The following is an 18,602-nucleotide window of genomic DNA, read 5'->3' as shown; positions in this document are numbered from 1 at the left end:
TACCACTAACAGCTAGTAGTAAATGACTGATTATTGATACTGCAGTATTATTTACAAACAAATAATAATAATAATAAACCTTGGACTGAATTAGATGAAGGAAATGTTCAGTTAGTCCGACCTGATTTTAAATATGATACGAATACTACCTCCAAGTAAAAAATAAAAAATACACTAAACGCCAGCACTAATCATTTCGGTTCAGTAAATGAAATAACCCACAGTAAACGATATTTTAAGGACCTGTAACTTTTCCTCCATTTTCATTTTTTTACTAAGATTTTACCTTATTTTAAATACATTAGATGCAATGTGCCTGCGATATATAGCTGTGTAACTGTGATCACAGGAATGCCTTGTTTAAAAAAAAGCAGCCATGAATTCAATATTTTTTCTTTAGTGTTTACAAAATAAATTATTTGAGAATGCAAAGCAATTTCCAACTGATGTGTATACATGAAATGAATCTAAATAAACATTAAAAATCACTTTTCAGGCCAGGCAACACAAAACAGTCACAATGAAATAATCAGCTACACTAATGCTGGTTTACAGGCTCTGTATATTATATTAGTACAGAATTCACCTGGATAATGTCATCACCACATTGTTCAGCTCTTCCTTATGGCTTTCTATGGGTAAACAGTAAATACAAGTGCAAGATACGTCTGCCTGAGTTACTCGATGCTGTAACTGCAGACTGCACTCACACCAAAGCCAAGGAGCACCTCAGTACCCAGCAGGACATGGACTCCATGTGGAGAGTACACACACAGCACCAGTGGAGCGTTCATCTTTATTCTTTTCAACTGCCAGCCTTACCTAAGACGTACTCTCCTAAGACAACTTTCAAAAATGCAACCTTTTCACTACAACAAGACACGGCGGTGGGAAAAAAAAAAAGCTAGACCTCGTCACCTGGAGCTGCTTGGGGAGATCTGCATTATCTGGCTGTAGCGCCATTAACTTTCAGTGTCGTTAACCGAGTGGGGCCATAATTCTCAGACAAACCCTTAAGAAGTGCACAATTACCAGCCAACACCTGGTGGTGCTCAGAGCAGCCCGAACTCCGGTTCTGTCCGTGAGCTTATCTGAGATGATTGTCTGCTTGAGGCTGATTAAAGAATAAGAACATGAGCTATGGCACCTGAGGCCTGGCTCCTCACCTACCTGGACCAACATGCTGCAAAACTAAATTGGCGAATTTAAGAAACCATGAGGCTATGCTAATTAAACTATCTTAGTTTCATGGAATGTTTTCATTGGTCGTCATCACCCAGCATGCAGGGCACAGCAGTGTCCTGATTGGACACCTTCCCGTTTAGCCGTCTTTTTTCTTTTAAGTTTAACTCAGCAGATGATTAAGAACTGGGCTGGAACAGAGAAGCTGGTACAATGACTGCTGTTGCACAAACGTGCCAACCTAATTTTCATTTTAAAAAATCAAGATCATTATTATTACACCATCTGTATCATGAAACTGAACTTGTATTGTCAACTTGAGTGAAATACTTTAGAAAAAACAATCCTCTAAAATTAATTTCCTCTTTTAATAGGACTAGCAGCCAGCGCAATAACACTTATATAAAACTGTAAAGTTCCATAAGTGCATCCATGACTAAGCTCCAACGTTGTGTAAAACTCTAAAACATGCTTGCAGCCAGGCGTGATCAGGCATTTTTGGAAGCCAAAATGAAAGAGTGAACACATTACCTCTCCAAGTCTGAAATGAAAGAGTGAACACATTACCTCTCCAAGTCTGAAATGCATTTATGAATCCCCCATAAACACCATCCTCCATAAACACCATGATCGCTTCTAGAGCATCATGACATTTATGGACTTTCCAAACAGATGTGGTAAACCGAATGAGACTTTAAAAGCTCCTGGATCCATAATCACCATAATTTTCACAAGACGAATTTAAACATCTCTACGGTGGATTAGAGTATTGGTGGACTTGATTCTTGTTATAGAGTCAGTGCCACAAATGTGGCATAAACCCCCTTAGGGTACTTGTGGCCAAAAATGTGATAGTTTGAGGGGAATTACTTGCATTTGTCTTACGTTTGTGGTGTCTAATGACCCTAAGAAGATCAATGAAGAAGATTGTCTTACCCACATACAGTGGTGGACACGTGGACTGATTAAATGGGCTTAACACTTCTCAAAGAACATAGGACAGTCACACTAAACAATTTAAATAATAGGGAACATCTTTCCCCAGTGTTGAAAATATAAGGTCTGTATGTATTTTAGTAGCTCTCGTCCTAATACTTGGTGTAAGGTCTAAAAGTATTTAAGAGCTCATTCATACCAGTTCTGAAAGTGTTAGATTTTAGAAATGAATGGAAATTTCTGATGAGTATACCTGAATTTGGTGATTACAAGTTCATTGCCTGTGAGCTCCTATGAAATTAGATTAGGTGTAATTTGCAAAGTGTAAAGTTTTTGCAATTGTACTATGAATTAAAGAAACTTGTGAATCCCTCCTCAACCATTTCTCCATACTCTACCTGAAGTACAATAATAAAAACAGCTCTTGTTCAGAATTCAAGCATTTAGTTCAGGGAAAGTGTTGCGGGTGAAGATCAATGATGGTGTTATGAATGAAACGCACCTTAAGAAAGAGAGACAAAGAGAAGGAAAACAAAAAGAGAGAGAGAGAGAAGCAGTCATACACTATGGCATGCCTGCAGTGCAGAGAGATCAATAAACGTCACGGCTTTTCAATAACACTCCTGGCCAGAGTAAGCCCTTCATCAAACATGAGGGGAGGGAGGGTGAGAGAGAGAAAGAGAGAGAGAGAGAGGGATGATGATCTATACTGGAACATTCCAATTGGGAAGATCATGCACACACAGCCACAGAGTACATACTCACATGCTGTCTCCACTCCCTCCATATTACCTGAGGTACGGACTCACTCTCGACCCAGAGGCCACTCCACCCTTCTCCGACTGAGTACCATGGTCTCGGTTTTAGAGGTGCTGATTCTCATCCCGGCCGTCTCGCACTCGGCTGCAAACTGATCCAGCGAGAGCTGGCCTGACGATGCCAATAGGACCACATCATCCGCAAAAAGGAGACGGCGAATCCCGAGGCCACCAAACCGAACCCCCTCCGCCACTTGGCTACACAGAGAAATTCCAGAACCCACATTGTTCCTCTTGTAACAGAGATTCGACTATCGACCGGACTCTCTTCTCCAGTACCCCTACTTTACCGGGGAAGATGAGGAGTGTGATCGCCCAAAAAAGGGGAACCACCACCCCGGTTTGCCAGTCCAGAGGAACTGCCCCCATTGTACACGCAATGTGGCAAAGACATGTCAGCCAGGACAGTCCCACAAAATCCAGAGCCTTAAGGAACTCATCCACCCCCGGAGCCTTACCGCCTACCCTGGTCACCTCAGCCAGAGTGAAGGCCAAACCCCCGTCCGAGTCCCCCAGCTCTGCTTCCTCTGTGGGAGGCGTGATGGTGGGATTGAGAAGATCCTGACGTATTCCTTCCATCACCTAATCACATCCCCAGTTGAGGTCAGCAGATCCCCATCCCCACTGTACGCAGTGTTGGTCGGGAACCGCTTTCCCCTCTTGAGTTGCCTGACAGTTTGTCAGAATCTTCTCTGAGCCAATCAAAAGTCACTTCTAAGGTCTCATTGAACTCTTCCCACACCTGAGTTTTTGCCTCTGCGACGGCCAAAGCTTCGATCTGCTTGGCCCTCCTGTACCCGTTTGTTGCCTCCCACAAGCCCCACAAGCCAGCCAGCCCCAATAGGACTCTTTCTTCAGCATGACAGCCTCTCTCTCTCTATCTATCTCTCTCTATATATATATAATACAAGTTCATATACATATATTAGCATAGCATTATATAATGCATTAGTGAAAGCTGATTTGCATACACTGAGTATGCACTTTGTTGCCGAATAAGTCAAAGGACAAAATGGAACAAATATCTAGCAACAGTTTACCTTTGCTTTTACAAAAATGTTGCTTCAGTGAACTATAATACTTGATGGTTTTATTCTGATTAAAGATGTATAAGCCAAGATTGAAAAGAAACAACTCTAGTGGCCAAAAACTGAATTACTTTGTTTATTTACGTGTTTTTGGTCTTTGGATCCACCTTCCATTCACCACTGATATATACAAAACATACTTCTAAGATCTACGGTGGTCAGTGAAGCTCAATTAGTTCAAACAGTCTTTCTGAGGCATCTAATATACATGAGCTGAGGCCACTGCAAAACTAGTTTTCTAGGCTCCAATAATTTGATAGTTTATTTGAATTAGTAAGAAAATGGTGGACAATTGCCTAATGTACCTTTGTGCATATGGATGAATCATATAACACACACCGTCGCAATGAATAAAGCTAACAAATACTCAACATACCCAAAATGAATATGAAACTTTAAATAAGAAACACATCAGTATGAATATTTATAACTAAAGTACTAGATTGCTTGAACTCCTGTGTTTAAATACCTCATTTACATTCATAAGCAGCTGGCAAATAGTGTGTGTGTGTGTGTTTGTATAGACCGCAAAGATATACACACAAAAAGAAGAGTAAAAAATGGTAAATGCCCTCTGCCAGTGAACCACCCAAAGCGTAGTTGCAGTACAACAGAACCCTGACAGGATCCACCCAGAGCTGAAACAAAGCGGAACTAGAAGACGGAAGAAAAAAAGAGTCCCATAACACCAGTGATCCCAAGAGATCTTAGAGGACCAGGATCCCCCATAGTAGGAACTAGTCAGCATTGTGACAGTAGATGTATAAGAGCAGGTCGGAAATGTAAAAACTGGGCAGGCCCTGGCACTAACATGATCCATGACCACTGGAAATGTAAAGAGACTTTACAACTCTGCATGGCCAACTAGCAGAACAGGTCTGTCTGCTAAAGACCAGCTTCTGTCTGGGTTTTCCACAGAAGGTCAAGACCTGGTCAAGAAGCACCAAGAAACGCCATCCAACTATAGACCAGTAACCTGCCTGCCCACAGCATTGATCTCCTGTCAGGAACACTACCCTGTATGCAGGTTACATGAGCACTGCTCTGAAGGGGATTAGTAACTGCACCAGAGGCTCAAAGCGCCACCTCCTGGCAGACACAGCGAGCAATCCATTAAAGTTGTAAAATCAGACAGACTGGTCTGAACATGGACCGAGTATAAGAAAGAATGCAACTCAGAGCAACACTCCTGACTAATCAAATGCCTATCCCTGTATGAAGTCAATAAGACCCTCATCCAGAACTCGAATACTGCCTAGGTCACCATGTGGTGAATACCATGGAGATTCCGGCCTCACTGCCTGAATAGTCTCAGCCTGATCATCAATAAGAGTGTGTACAGGTACAGATTCAGGAGTGGAAATACCGTCAGCCACGTCCTGTATGCCAAGGTGGAAAGTGACATTCACTTTCTGATCCACTTGACTAGGATCTACAGCAAGGACTTACTAATGTCATTCACTCTGGAGAAGTGTGATCATTGATGAAAATGAAAAGCGATCAGGAGGAACTCAACTTCCATAAAGCCATACAATAGACCTGGAGGACAACTCCAAACACAAGGATACTTGTTTACGTAGGAATCAAAGTTGAAAGGGGTAATGTACCTACATACAGTAAGGCAAGGCCTCAACAACAGGACCAATGCCAAACACATATATACAAGATGCCAAGAACACCAGGAAACTCCTCACAAAGAAACGGGGCACTCCACGTCAGATCCAACATCCAATGGCTGTATGCCTGCTGGAAGGAGGGGAGAGGGGGGCACCATGGCAGGACACCAGTGCTAGATAGCAGAGGTGGAAGACATAAAACGATCCTATAAATGGCTGGTAAAGGGAGGACTGAAGAGTAGCACACAGTCACTAATAATAACTCAGTCACTTGAGCCCTAGATCAAGCACGAAACACTAGGTCAATTAAAGGAGGGTGTTTCACGCCACACAAGACCCCAGGTGCAGACTGCGTAGAAGAGCCTCTGGGATGATATACAACATAAGCAAGGCATTTGGGCTGCAAACAGATCTCAGGAAGGACCACGTTAATCTCAGTCTAGATGAGCCTGGTCCTTAGATGGTCCTTAGAACAGCAAAAACACTGCCCTCCGACACACCCTCAAACTCTCAGACCTCTGGTAGAAGGTTGAGTGTGGAAAAAGTGAAAGCTGAGAAATATCTGAAGAAAATGCCAGTCAAAGACGTAGAAACTGTGGTGTATACTTAAGGTTTCCAGAGAAACAGAACACTGTGTACTTTTGCAACCAACCATAGAATTTTGACCATCTCTATCTCTCATATATAAGTTATATAACTTAAGTTACATATGTCTGTTCCCACTAAGCAAAGGGATTTAGTTTTGGTGTAAACTACCAGTTTGCTATAGGTGCAGTGTTATGGGCTCTGAGGTTTAGAGACAACACAATACACTGTGATGATCATTGCTAAAGCTACTAAGGAAGCTCTTGCTAGTAAAATCCGTTATCGGTGACCCAGGTATGAATTGTTAAGAGTCTTTATTAGTTCATGAATAGGCAATTCACCTTGGAACTTAAAGGTCACTGGAGGTGTTAGAATGTTGATATCCAACTGGAAGGAGGTTTGCAGACACTGTAATTGGTAGACTGTATATGCAGATTTTCCTTAAATTAGTTCATTCTTTACCTTTCATTCTACTACTACAGGAGCGTGTGAGTCTTTCCTTTCCAAGGGACCAATTAACTGCAAGGAGAGGGATAAGACAGAGAAACCCGCCAAGTCATGCTTAGGGCCCCAGGCTTCAGGATACAGACAAATATGATGTCTCTCTCTCACTCTCACTCTCTCCCTCTCCCTCCCTCCATCCCTCCCTCCCTCTTTGGATGATGCCAATCTCTTCAGGAACAGATAGTGGCTGGTCCAACACACAAGTCCATGACCTGTTACTTGCAGGCACAGGATATTATAGGCAGCACTGGCTCACACTGCCAGAGTGTCAGGAGCTGGACGAGGCCTTTCTTCTGGGAGGAGGAAGCCTTCGCCCTGTCCGCCTCCTCACCCAGACGTGGGAAAATGAGCCTATTGTGGTGGGACGTAATGAGTCGGTGAACTTCTCTTCCCTACTCACCCTCGAGGGGAGGCGGGCACGCTTCAGACACCGCCGGTGATGCCAGTGATGTCCAGAGGCAGCGCATTAGCTGCCACTGAAGGTAGGAGGTCAGTCAGTGTGGAACAGGGAGGTGGGGATGAGGAAACCGGTGTGCAGTTAGGAAGAGTGACAAGAAGAGGGACAACAGAACCACAGAGGAACTAAGAAAAAAGGACGCAGCCGTAGGACTGACAAAGGTGAACTGCGCGCACACACACACACACACACACACACACACACACACACGCACACACACACACACACACATTTGCAGCAGTACTTGTATTTTCTACTTATCTTTTCTATTAGGTTGAGTTATCTTGCTTCCATCCTTCTTATTGCTATTATCTGATCACTGAAATAATTAAAAAACTGTATTTCAATGCATTAAATAATTGGCATTTTCATGAGGCTGTAAATATATATGACAACAAAGTAGGTTTATACACTTCAGTGGGGGTGTAATAAAATGGAGCTACTTTAAAACAGCTCAACAGAGTGTCTTCTACTAAAGACAACATAGCCATCTAAACAAATTCTAACCCCAGGACACCAAAAGAGAATTACCTACATATAGCCTAAAGGAGTATTCCTGTTGGGTAGATCACGGTTACTAAAATCACACAACCAAAGCCAAACCATTTACACAAAACTACACAAATAAATTTGAGCATTTATTTAATATGAAAATGTAGGGCTTGATAGTCTCACTTGGGAAGTCACATTTAAATAACAATAATTTAAAGCATTGCTAATCATTACCAACTACTGTACTGTGCAGAAACACTAACAGATCTTTGAATGTAATGCTACTTGTTGAACTGAGCTCATTTTGTTCACCATGCGAAAAAGCTATTTAAGTATCCAACTACATATGACATTGGCCTTCATTTTATTTTACTTAGGAATTGTTTATTAATGCATGACAATGACGAGCAAATCCACGTATAGTTTCGCACACTGTCCAATTTTTAAAATGACCCCACCCCCCCCATGTATGTAGTTATTTGCTTGGATGAGTGCTCAGATAATCACTCTGCATGCGACCTCATGCACATGCGACACACTCCCACTTGTGGGCGGGGACGCGCTACCCAACCGCCCGTGACACCGCAATCCGTTTCGGAACATCCTCGGCATCGACCGCGAACTGCTCGTTTCCCGGCACGCTGGATGTCGTTATCTCCTCCTCGAAGCCCTGGAGATGGATATGAAGTGCTACCTCCACGCCCTTGCCTCTCCTCGCCCCCAGCACCCGCCCTCTGCTCCCGACGTGCCACTCAGATGCTTGCGATAGCGTGTCCTTTGATGATGCGGGTAATTAATTAGCCTGTGCCATGCGCACATGCACAGAGCCTCTTTCCAGTGAGGATGCCGGGAACGCCACGAGAGCCTTTCTGTTGATAAGCTGGGGTTCGCTCTGACAGCTGCTCTCATTTATGTGTCAACATGCTACTTCACAGGCAAGAGATTGCAGAAGAATGTTAATAAAAGCACTCACCTCCCACTTTATTTAAAGCAGTTATTCATTGGAAATGCCTGTCAGCTATACAGTATCATACCACAGCTCACCTGGTGTTGTGCACGGTTAGCGTTGTCCACTTCCCGGCTCTGACGTCACTACTGGCTGGATATTACAGAGTGCCACACCACTTCCGACCTATTCGGTAATTGTACACATATAAAATGCCAGTATATGATGGGTTTACATTATTGGTAGCCAGTAAGTGTAGGTGTCGTTAATAAAGTGGTTGCTGGGTGTGCTCAAAGATAAGTGTGGTTCACCAATACCCAAGGACAGATTTAGCATCCGTGTTTATATAAACTGGGCACATCACTATTGTATTCAGTGCACACAATACACAGCAGGCCCTAGTCCACAGGCTAACAGGAACTCAAACTCGTCTCCATCCTGGACAATTTTGCTGTAATGCCTTTCTTGCCCTTGGGACACCTCCACCACTGTTATCACAAATGTCGTGTGCTTGGGACACCTCCACCACTGTTATCACCAATGTCGTGTGCTTGGGACACCTCCACCACTGTTATCACCAATGTCGTGTGCTTGGGACACCTCCACCACTGTTATCACCAATGTCGTGTGCTTGGGACACCTCCACCACTGTTATCACCAATGTCGTGTGCTTTGGCGATGCCAGAGGTCAAATTCGAAGACGCCGACACAAAGCAAAAGTGGTGAGGCCAGATGATTAAGATGGATGCAGCCCAGAACAAAAGCCATGGGCTGTGAGTGTGTGTGTGTGTGTGTGGGGCACAAGAGGTTTAACCACAGTGGTGGCCACGGACACTCTGCTAACCCCCTAAACTGCTCCAAGAGCCTGAGTTGACCTCTGAGGTGACCTTTTAGGACAGGTCATAAAAGCAGTCAGATGTGGGACTGCCAATACAAGTCATATTATTCTCCGTCTCCTCCACTTCATCCCTCCGTCTCTCCTCCGAGACCTTTGACCCTATCGGGCAGGTATATTGCACATGCCGTCATCTTTTGTGATGGTGAGCGGTACATCTGAAGCCAGCTGGCATCGTGGTGCTTAGCTTCTGATCATCTGTTTGGCCAAGTACTGTAAAGCTGTTCAGCCACAGATGTTTGCTTATTTATTTATTTACCTGATTACATTTGTGTGTGTATGCAAGCTTTTAGTGCTCATAATAGCATAATTTGTAATTCAAATGGGGTCAGACTTTTGATCTGATCAGACACACATCAGGTACTTAAAAAAAAAACCCAAAACAAACAACAAAATAAAAAAAAATATGCTGCCATCTAACCAGAAATAATTGGATTTTTTTCACTTTATTTCTTGCATCCCATTTGTGTTGGCAAGGCAAAATGTACCCATAATAATCCTTAGTACCCTTAGAAACATAACCAAGGTATTGTGCCACATCGTCAAGCAAAGCGGAGAGAGAGAGAGAGACTCGCCTTATTGTCAGAACAGTTCTTATTGCTCCCTATTCTAGGCTGCCAGCAACACGGCAGTATTGACGAAATAGTGGGAAATGCTTAACTGTCCCTGTGTGAGAGCACAGTGTGCGTTCACTGCTCGTGTCCCAGTGCTACATGCTTTTATCAGCTTGATTTTAGGGAATACTGCATAGCCCTAGTTTATATATATATATAGTACTCCATTTCAGTGGATCACTTTGACAACCTAACCATAAATAAAGTTGAACTTGGTTGGCATCTTCTGATGATGTTCTGCTAGGCCTGCACTGAAGATTCTAAGTTCTTCCCTGTTTGAGAGGCTTTTCTCTTTTTTGCCTTCTTGCTTTGCATGAAATGCATGTTCACTGGGCTTCAGGTCAAGTGACTCCCTTCTCCAGTTAAGAACATTCCACACTCCACTTCCTGTCCTACGACAAGACCTGCAGAAGGCTAATGAGCTGTTTCAACAGATCCAGCACCAGGTCAGCACATCGTCCGTCCACCTCCCAGGCCTTTACCCGGTTCGTCCCCCGTTGCGTCCCCAGACGCGCCATCATTATCTTCGTCCAACCCCGTCTGCCCCTGCCTACCCGGGCCTGTCCATCACAGGAGACCTGGTGGAGAGGGACTTGCGGGGACCTTCTGCAGGGAAGATGGCGGGCCCTGGTCTTTTCTTCAATCTACAATGAGTAGTGGAGCAGGGATTGTGTTTGTTTGTGTGCTCCTTTTTTCATTACTGCTATCTACCCTGAGACCTCTAGGCTGTCTATAAAATGCTCACTGATCTCTGCTAGAGCGCAGATGTGCACAACAGAGGGGACACACCCCCCCCTCCCCCCTCCCCTATCACCCGTGACCAGTTTCCAAAGAACTGGATCAAACTGAATGACTTGTATTTAAAATGCTTCATTGTATTATGTTTGGTCTTGTTCTTCCACATATTTAACGATAAATGGTATAATCATTTAAATTGAGATACTCATCATATTTTAGCAAAGTTGACAGATCTCTGAACGGTGCACAGTCACATCACAAATCATTTCATAGCATTACCTTCCTGCTAATCCTTGGTATTATAGCCAATTACCTAGGTTTTGAACCATTTTAATTTAAAATGAATTAGAACCCATGAGAATAGTCAAACGATCTTAAAATGTGAAGTATTCTAGTATTATTCCTGGCCTGGCACAGTACATAACTCATTATTTTAAGTGATCAAGAAAGATCCTCAATGGCACAGAAGCAAAGGGGTATTCTGGGAATCTGGAAATGTGTTGAGTTGTATAAACTATGGACTGGAGTCTTGTCTCTTTAGAAAAGAGCTGCTTCAGGTACCAAATGTGAAAACTGGGCACCAATCCAGGATCTATGACATCACAGACATCTATGACATCGCAGACATCTATGACATCGCAGGATCCTCCAGACAATACCCTTCCCAGTCCACAAGATATTGAAGCAAACCTCTGCACCCTCTCAAGTCTAGCAGCCAGTGTAATTGACCTGGAACTACAGATGTATACATGGAATGAAAACCAATACCAAGGAAGTAGGGTTGTCCCGATCCGATATTTGGATCGGATCGGCCGCCGATATTAGCAAAAAATGCGTAGGCTATCGGTATCGGATCAGCAGACACGAGAAAATGCCGATCCAGAATCCCGATCCAGTTTTTTTAAGTCCGATCCCGGTTTTCCTGCGCACCCATTTAGATAATCCATTCCAGTTTTTGCTAGTGAGAGTAAAATCCGGTCCGCATTTTCCAGCACACCTTCAGCACACGAGCGTAGTTTCTGCCCCAATTTAGCTCCGTGGCATCTCGGACCGCCGTGTAAATTTGAAGTCAGTTGTGTGGGATTATTTTACCTTAAAGGATGACAAAGACGAAGAGGTAGAGTGCAACATATGCCACAGTAAAGTCAAGCGTTGTGGTAAAGCTGTAAGAACTTTTAATACCACCAATCTAATCAAGCATTTAGCGAAATACCACCATAAACAACATGACGAGTTTCTAATGAAAACCGAAGACAAAAAGAAAGGTCCTACACAACTAACACTGGCAGAAACGTTTGAATTGAAGGGAGTGTATAGATGGGGATGGAGCAGCAAAGTGTGGAGTAGAAGGCATTTTGCTTTTAATTAGTTTACGATATGTGCACGGATTTTTTTTTAAGCTTTGGTTTACACTTGTTCAAGAGCACTGATGGATGTTAATGTTAATGTTAATAATAGACTATTTTCCTCTCAGGTTGTGTGTTTTTTTTTAATATAATTTACAATATTATTTGCACTTGTGGCTTTTTAATCCTTGGTTTACTGATGCTATTTCTGTTTGTTATTTAATATTTTGTCTATTTTGAGTTTATTAATTGCTAAATAAACAGGTCAGTTTCTCCTTACCAACCATTGTGTATTATTCAAACACACCTAATTCAGCTGGCTACTTGTTATCAAGAGTAAAACGCTTTTCAACATGAGTTTGACAACAAAGTAAGTTGGCTAAATAACTTTAAACTTTAATACATGCTCGGATAGGCCGGTATCGGCCGCTATCGGTATCGGATCGGAAGTGCAAATAAATATCGGTATCGGATCGGAAGTTCAAAAAGCTGGATCGGGACATCCCTACAAGGAAGTAAGTCTAATTGGTAAGTAACAATGTTTACCTTTATCAGAATCTTATATAAGCCCTTGTACATACGGCTGTTGCACCTTTTGTACTCATACCAGTAACGATGTTTACATTTCTCAGAACTGAACACTGCCTTAAAATCTGCCATTCACTGATTACAACAGACCGTATAAATCCAGGGCCCAACAGGTTTGTGCAGTCTAAAGGTTTCTCAGTAAGGCATGATATTAAAGTGAATTTTTGGCCTTATCAGAGCTCAGAGTGGAGTTATTAAAATATATAGAACATTTCAGCAAAAAATCCATGATACTTATCAGGAATTCTAGCAAATGTATCTGGCTTATTAACAGTAAAAATGTACTGGGAATTACCATAGGTGGCAGATGATTAGTGGGACTCACTGGGCAAGGTCAACCAAGGTTAGTGTAGCTGAATGGTAAGATCCTTCATGCTGTTAGCCAACCGAGGATAAAAAGTCTGAGACTAGAAAATTTATCCAAACAGAGTTGGAAAACAGGTGAGGGTCAAAACCAGAAAAAGAAGATTACCAAACCAAAAGATCTTTAAGAGAAAGTAGTACAGAACAAAGCATAGATTGAAAACAAGAAAGCAGACACCACAGAGTGAAAAGGAAAAGTACAAAAAGGGTCAAAATACAAAGAATGTGTCAAGAAAAAAACAAACAAAACAAATCTATGTATGTTCTAGTAAATGGGCAGTACTTCATTTACTTTCAAGTGAGTGTTAACATGTAGTGATGAGTTCAGTTTTTATAGTGATGGTATAACTACGAACAGGGTGTAAGAGTTCACTATTCCAAATATGATAACAATGGTTTGTGATTGGGCGATGGTAGGCTGAATGTCACATCATTCCCTGGAGAATTCTGGGAGTTGGGAGTGTGGAAATGGATTGGTGTGCTGAGAGGTATGAACTAACGGACCAGAGGGAGTGTGACATAAATATTTAAGTTCTTAGGCCTAGACCATTACGTTTATCATCTGTTTTCTCCCCAGCACTATAAAAGACAAATTCTTATACTAGCTGATAAAGCAGCCAATCAGTGCAAAAATAATTATTTGTACCATTTAATAATTTGTTCGTTTTTGCTTGTTGAAGATAAAAACAAACGAAAGAAGTATTTTCTTCTGCTTACATTTTACTATACATGGCTCCACGTGTTTCCTGTGCATGAACTTTGATGGTCAAATTCAAGGTGTTCCTGGACTGGGAAGCACTTGAGTCAACTAAGTGAGATTATTTCAGAAAATCTCACTGGTGTTCATGAGAATCAGAACCGTGTTCCTTTATGACTGGACCATTAACGAATAATGAACATGATGTCATAAAGAAACATTTGTGCTCCAAGAAACCCTAAAGGCATAACAGTCATGATTACAAAGGTTACGCCACCATTAAAAATAAGGACATGGACCAGAAATGTGGAAAATACATTGTGACTTTCAAACTCAATATTTCAGACCGCGTGGCATCTCTCGAGATCACGAGAGGACAGGCCAGGAATGTTCCGTGCTAAGAAGCTGCTGAGTATGAAACTGGGTATTTCTCTGTACCATATACCATATCTTGAAACCAGGTCACAAACCTTGTCATTTTTTAACCAAGTTGATCGGAACAAAGAAGCAGGCCTGGTTCAGTTGGACCTTACATGTTTCAAAAGCTTAGCTGAGGTCATACATCATATAACCATGTTGAGGTTTATGTTGTTTCAGAGAGACGCTATGATTACACTAATACTGGATGAAGCTTTACACAAGCCATAATCATCTTCAAGCAGCCAAGCTCACATTCCTGATAACAGGAGGCTGAAGAGCAGTCCAAACATGCAGACCATGAGGGAGGTTTTGAAGGGAGAAAAGATCTCACACTTGTTCATTCTCTTTACTACTTAATGCAGAAACAAATCATGTTGTATCGCAATGGCCTCCAGCAATCTCAACCTAAACAAAGAAATGCTTTAAAGATGAACCTTCACAGGCCTTATCCATCCTCAGAACACACTTGAGGTTAAGCATCACCTCAGAGTCTCAAAATAGTGGTTGATATTCACATTACAAAGAACATACTTCTTACAAGTGGCTAAGATTTCTGACTAGATGCAAGTGATCTGACACTAAGTAATCTGTCAGGAAGAACCAGCTCTTTGTGCTGGGTATGCTTATCTTAAAGCAACAGATAGTGATTCTGAAGGTATTATCATGAAGGTGAAAACCAATCTTGGACTACTTAAATAATTATGAGAAGTGAACATTGTGAACTTTGTCAGTTGTGCTTGTGGCCTGACTCATGTAAGAAGAGGATGGGATTGAGTGACTAGCACACAATGCTAGTCAGGAACTCAAAACCTTGCCTGTTCAGAGGACATTACAGCATTAACATGCTGTAGACATGGTCACATGACATCGAAATGGGGGTAATGAAGTGTAACATTCTGGGGACACCTGTATTAAACCAGGTTAATGGAGATGTTAAAAGTTAGTTAAGTGTTGGTTATCCAGTAAGGACTTCGATAAAACATGATGGCGTGTTGAAACCAAATAATACAGATGGAGAGCAGTGCATAAATCATTCACTAAAAGTACAAACTGATGCAGTAATACAAGCATTCTGAAATCCAACACAAATAATCCAGTCCTCAAAAAATTCACACGCACACACACATACATACAAGTGACATTCCATTCCTAATCTATAGGGTTCAATATGATGTTGGTCCACCCTTTGCAGCTAGAACAGCTTAAACTATCCACAAGGTTTAGGAGTGTGTTTTCCAGAAGTGCATTTGTGAGGTCACATACTGATGTTGGAGTAGAAGGCCTGGCTCACAGTCTCTGCTCTAATTCATCCCAAAGGTGTTCTATCGGGTTGAGGTCAGGACTAGTCAAGGTGCAGGCCAAGGTCGTGCACACCAGACTGTGATGTATGGCTTGGATGCAGCTGCTCGACCATGGAAACCCATTCCATGAAGCTCTCTGCACTGTTTTTGAGCTAATCTGAAGGCCACATGAAGTTTTGATGTCTGTAGTGATTGACTCTGCAGGAAGTTGGCGACCTCTTCGCACAATGCACTCCAGCATCTTCTGACCCCACTCCGTTAGTTTACGTGGCCACCACTTCGTGGCTGAGTTGCTGTTGTTCCCAAACACTTCCATTTTCTTATAATACAGCTGACAGTTGACTGTGGAATATTTAGAATTGAGGAAATTTCACGACAGGATTTGTTGCACAGGTGGCATTTTTTATCACAGTTCCATGCTGGAATTCACTGAGCTCCTGAGAGTGACTCATTCTTTCACAAATATTTGTAAAAACAGTCTGCATGCTTAGGTGTTTAATTTTATACACCTCTGGCCATGGAAGTGATTGGAACACCTGATTCCGATCATTTGGATGGGTGAGCGAATACTTTTGGCAATATTGTATGGATGTGTGTGTGTGTATATATATATATATATATATATATATATATATATATATATATATATATATATATATATATATATATATATATATATATAGCTAATCTGAGGGCCACATGAAGTTATATATATAAAAAACTATATATATATATATATATATATATATATATATATATATATATATATATATATATATATATATATATATATAAATCAGTTTAAAGCACAAGCCAATTTATAATTTTGTATGTACCACATTATATTCCAAATGCAAATTTCAAAGTGCTAATTACATGGTATATTTACAGTTGCATTTAACAGTGTGCATTATTTAGGACACAATTCCAATGCTAAGCATGTATTTGCATTTGAATTTCCGTGTACAATGGCTATCAAATTTAAAATGAAAAAGCAAAGTCCTTTTGACATTTCATTTTCATTGTCTTATCGCTACGACTGTTGCGGAATAACAATCACCCATTTCCAATCGCACTTCATCACCGTCGTGCTCCCGCCCTGCTAAAATGAGAATGCAATTGCAAACCTGTTTGCGTTCACATTTCCACTATGAAAGAGGCACTCCTGTCAATCAAACGGTGTGGCTGAGACATGCAGAGGGACTCTTTGCTCTGGGAGCAGGTTTAGGAGTCTGAGGAGAAGAGAGTCTTAACTTGGTTCACTTGTGATCATAGCCAATACAAAGGCATCAACAATAGCAGCTGTTGCTACAGTGACATTTTAACTCTCGCCAACCAAACTTTAGATGACAACATTGATTTCTTATGACCACGGACTGAAGAGGACAGATCATTATAACTGCACACCTGGTGTGGGACAGGAAAGAGGGTCATATTACCCGCCCTAAACCTGTATTTAAAAGCTTAATGTTTTGATATACGGTTAGTGGTTAGGTCCTTATTCCATGTATTGTCACTTAAAGTTGGAACAGATCTACAATTTTAACAAGTGACAAACCATGCATAACAATGCAGGATCCTTAATAGAAATATTATCAATGTTTATTCATCATTGGCCATCGAGGTCCACTGGTAGTTTTCCGTTGAGCTCAGTCCTTCAGTCACTTCATGCAAGGTTGTAATGTCACTAATATTTGTGCTTGTAATGGCTACAGACTGTCGTAGAAAATAAAGCTCTCTGAAAAATTCAGTTACTGCTCACTCAAACAGCAATTATACATCTTAGAAATCTGATAAACTGTCAGTATGTATCTAACGGCACATCTTTAATAAAATAAACGCATTAATATAACAATTCAAAACAATGGATTTTTGGAGCAATTTTTATTACATTTCTTTGTTCTGTGAGGGGGTTTCTCTTATACATGGTCATGCTTATGGTCAGGTTAAAAATCGGGGGTTTTCTCACCTTTGGATCATTAGGTTTGTGGGTGGATACTTGTGAGAGCTCTTTCCTCATGTGCTCATTTGTTTACTACTGTTAGCCATGGGCTTCTGTTGTCTCCTCTTGCTAGTCCCACTCAACACCGTTCCCTGGCTCAAGGACAGTCACCTGGCCTCCTTTAGCGTAATGATCCTCACCTGCTTCCACTCTCACATTAGTTTCCCCATGTCCACAGAGTCCTCCTGTGTCTAGTGCAAGTGAGGATCATTGTTATTACTGCCAGAGCTCCTGTTCTGTATCTGCAGTGTTTCTTCACCCTGTTTTCTTTCTGTTACAAGCATATTTGCCATTAGTTATAAATACTTAATTTAACGAGTTTGTACAAATAGGCCTATTTCCCAATTGTTTTGGTACAGTTAATTAGAATTACAACACTATACTTAAGACTTAGACAGTGAATACTTGTATAACTTCAAGCACACAAAGTTTCCATAATTATTTATGTTCAAATAGTAATAAATTGTACTGAAATGGTTTCAACAAAAATGCAGGATAAATCAAATAATTAATTAGGTGTTTGAAATGGTGTTTTAAGTGTAAAACTGCACTCAATGTTCCTTATTATGAACCATTCATTAAGCGTTCATTGGGGTGTTTCATCAGTTGCCGTACTTTCAACCATCTTTTAACTCTTGCGCTATTGGCTAGATTTATTATTATTATTGTTTTATATTTTCTGTAGAAGACAAATATGACTGGTACAAGATAGATGTCTGTAAGCAGGCAGATGAGAGTACTGTTATCACCTCTCTCAACTCCTACTGGTTATTTATTTTAATTGACAAACACCGAAAATCAGGAAAATGAAGGAGTGTGAAAATATCGTCCTTGTTCTCAGCATTCAACCAAGAGCTGTAATGTGTTCTACAGTAGTCATTTCATTTTTTTTTTTCTTGGAGGAAAAGTAATTTCATAGGATCAAAAGGATTTGCGAGCAAATTAGACTTAACTGACAGAGATAAAAGTGGCGTATGACCTCAACGAAGTGAAATAAAAGTGATGCATGACCTA

At 41.3% G+C, this 18,602-nt stretch overlaps 1 long non-coding RNA gene across 1 annotated transcript in view; it reads right to left on the bottom strand.

The window, feature by feature from the left end:
- LOC143521994 (uncharacterized) overlaps positions 1-18,602 on the bottom strand; it is a 73,383-nt gene that overhangs the window by 22,897 nt on the left and 31,884 nt on the right. The window lies entirely within an intron of this gene.

The sequence above is a fragment of the Brachyhypopomus gauderio genome, chromosome 1 (genome assembly GCF_052324685.1).
Source record: "Brachyhypopomus gauderio isolate BG-103 chromosome 1, BGAUD_0.2, whole genome shotgun sequence".
NCBI lineage: Eukaryota > Metazoa > Chordata > Actinopteri > Gymnotiformes > Hypopomidae > Brachyhypopomus > Brachyhypopomus gauderio.
The sequence above is the reverse complement of the archived record's forward strand: the minus strand, read 5'-3'. Positions and strand labels throughout refer to the sequence as shown.